The sequence below is a fragment of the Tursiops truncatus genome, chromosome 1 (assembly GCF_011762595.2).
Source record: "Tursiops truncatus isolate mTurTru1 chromosome 1, mTurTru1.mat.Y, whole genome shotgun sequence".
Taxonomy (NCBI): domain Eukaryota; kingdom Metazoa; phylum Chordata; class Mammalia; order Artiodactyla; family Delphinidae; genus Tursiops; species Tursiops truncatus.
This window is the reverse complement of record NC_047034.1, coordinates 88,161,661-88,164,737: the sequence shown is the minus strand read 5'-3', so window position 1 is coordinate 88,164,737 and position 3,077 is coordinate 88,161,661. Positions and strand designations below refer to the sequence as shown.

Sequence of the window (3,077 nt, the reverse complement as noted above, 5' to 3'; positions counted from 1 at the left end):
TGAGAGCTTCGCGACCTGCCGTCCCCCTCTTCTCCGCCCCCTCCTTCTCGTGCGAGGCAGAGCTGAGCTTTGACGCCCCTTGCGGCGGTCGGCCCTAGAACTAACGCTCTGCCTGAGGAAATTCGTTTTATTGGGCTCACTTGGCTCACTCCATTCGGAAGCGCAGTGTTAGCCTGATCCCTCAGGTGTATTCACGGAAGCAACTAAACATTTATATTTTAGGTATATTGAGGTTCTCTAAGACGTACATCTTCCATCGGCTTTTTAGGCGAGAACATTCGGAACCTGAGGCATCCAAGGTGTGAAGAAAACTATGGGCTTTTCAGACAAGGAGATTTGGGTTCAGATTCAACCGTGGCTCCTCTGTTGACAAGTATATTGAGTATCTTTGACCTCTCTGAGCTTATGTTTGACCCCTCGCTTATCTAAGAGGATCGTGACCGTCGCAGTACATGGTTAGGAGGATAGTTATGAACATCAAGTTTTATACCGTGTGCCTTCCTCTAAATTAAAAGCTGTGGTGCAAAAAACTTAAGCCTACTTATTAGGGATTTTCTTTGTTGTTTCCAAGGGTTGCCTGTGAATAGACTGAGCCACCAGTCTTCTCAGAAATATTCTAAAATTTTTAAGTTAAAAGTCCCAAAAAGAATGGTTGAAGAGCTTTCCCGTAAACAAAGAGCCTAAGCTTTTAGTCCCCAGAGTTTATGACCATTATTTTGGCGGTTTATAGGCTTTTTGTTTACTTCCGAGTTTTTAGTTGTGAAGTTGAGGTGGTGAGGTTGGCAGGAGTGAGATGTTACAGTAATAAATGCCACAGGGAGCAAAGGAGGCTTGGAATTTAGTGGTGTGATAAGGGAGAGGGTGGGGAGACCCAGAACTTGCAAGCTTGTGTGAGGAAAAGCTGAGAGAAGAGGATTGCCTCTTTTTCCGTAGGTTTCCTGGTGACAGTGGAATTTTAGTTGCTTGCAGTTTTCAAATTCTTTGGAGGTAAGAAAACCAGAGCCAGTAGCTTCTCTCTCTTCAGGCAAGTAGTGGAGATCAGAGGGAAAGAAGCTGTTAATTAACTGCATTCTGTCTTCCCCTAGGAGCAGCCTGAGTAGGGAAGTTCTTCACCCACCTTCAGGTAAGCGGAAGAGGCAGTTTTAGCAAGTTGGAAGTTAGTTTCTTCTAAGGAAACTCATCTCCAATTTTCTGTCACCAAATTATGATTTTGAAAGCTGTTGAAGAAAAAAAGCAATGGACCTGCTTTCTCTTCCATCAGAATGACAACAAAGCCAGAAAATATAGATTTCAGGCACAAGAATTCTTCACTCAGCGTAAGGCACCTAATCTGGGAAATAACGTGTCCCCCTCAGCTCAACTCCAAAATGGTATGTATGAATAAGAGTTAAAGATTTGGGGTAAATTATGAAGAAATGAATTAATGAAGAAAGTATACCCCCTCCCAGGCACATGGTAAGCCTTAGTTGAGAAGGTACTTTGAGCATAGTGTTGAGTGCATAAATGATAAACTTAAGGATTCCAGTGCAGTTCTCCTTGAATGCCGGGAAGCCTCTTGGTCACTGTGTACGTGACCGGCTGTCTCGGGACTCTGGCCCCTGCTCCCTAATGGCCCTCTCAACATTCTCAGCCGGGGTTCCGCTAGTGCCTTAGACTCTACAAATGATTTGTTTGACTATTTTCTCAGTTTTCCCAAGGATGCTACATAACTAGTAACATTCTTGATGCATAGGAAGAAGTTAATTTATGACATACAATGAATGCCTTGGGGCATTGGGACTTTCTCATAGAACTCCAGTTGAGAAAGACTGGAATAGATACTTGGCCTCAACTGAAAATAGGCCTTTGGTCTGAACAGAAAAGCTCTTCTTCACACTCAGCCAAAACATATCCACTTCCTCCTCAAAACCTTGCCTTATATTTACTGCCTCCTAGAATTTTTTTCTTTCTTAAACCCATGATTCCAACCCAGACCGAAACAGTGAGGGTCCCTGGGTGAAAGAGATAAGAGGAAATAGGGAAGACTTGAATTCAAACAGACCTGATTCAAATCTTAGAACTTCTACTTTCCAGCTACATAACTTGGAGCAATTTATAAGCTTCAACTCACTCATTTGTAAAATGAAGATTAAAAGAGATAATGCCTGATGCGTAGAAAGCTGTTTCAGTTATGTATTATTGTGCAACAAACCACCCAATATTCAGTGGTTTGAAACAACAGCAACTATTCATCTGCTCATGATTTTACAGTTTGGGCAGAGCTGTGCAAGGACAGCCTGTCTCTACGTGAGGAGTAGATTGGGTTTGACTAGGGTTGAGAGGTCCAAGGTAGCCACACATGTCTAGGGCTGTGATGCTGGCTGTCAGCTGGGATGCTTGGTTGTCCTCCACGTGGCCTCCCATAATTCAGTAATCTATCCTGAGATGCTTTACATGGGAACTGACTTCCAAAAGCAAAAGCAGAGACTAGTAGACTCTCAACTGGCATAGCATCACCTCCACTACATTCTTTTGGTCAAAGCAGGGCACATGGTCAGCCAAATTCAAGGGGGGAGAAAAAGACTCCAACTCTTGGTGGAAAGAGCACCATGACCATTCCAGGATGGAAGGAATTGTTGCTATCTTTTGCAGATTCCATCACAGAATGCCTTCAGTATCTTATTTGTTATAGAAATGAAAACATGTAAGCAAGAGCACATCACTTTTATTCTTTCCCCAGGGCTTAATGAGACTCTGCACTGGTTTCTTCACTATCTCCCGGCCCTCACATCTTAGTGCTCTGTCTTTAATTAGCTCTGTGTGTATTTATGTGTCCTGCTGTCTGTGTCTCTGTGATAGATGTGAATCCTGTTTTCCAACTTATACTGGAAAGCACAGAGAGGAAGAGAGCAGGTCATCTTGAGCATCCCCCTTTGAGCACCTAATACTGTATAGAGTTGTCATAGACTGTCTAGAGAAAAGGACAGTGTTAGGCACCTCTGTGGAAGAGAATGTAGTTATGGGAAGAGAAAGAGGAGTCTGGGGGCCCGCAGATTCCATACAGTCTGGCTAAAGGATTCCAATTTTCTCAATGGTTT

The 3,077-nt window shown here is 43.4% G+C and overlaps 1 long non-coding RNA gene across 1 annotated transcript; it reads left to right on the top strand.

Moving 5' to 3' along the window:
* The first annotated feature begins 155 nt into the window (after positions 1-155).
* Positions 156-3,070, top strand: LOC141279595 (uncharacterized). The gene is made up of 3 exons (XR_012334137.1): positions 156-299; positions 1,086-1,123; positions 1,262-3,070. It is a non-coding gene; the product is annotated as an uncharacterized lncRNA (long non-coding RNA).
* Positions 3,071-3,077: the final 7 nt, after the last annotated feature.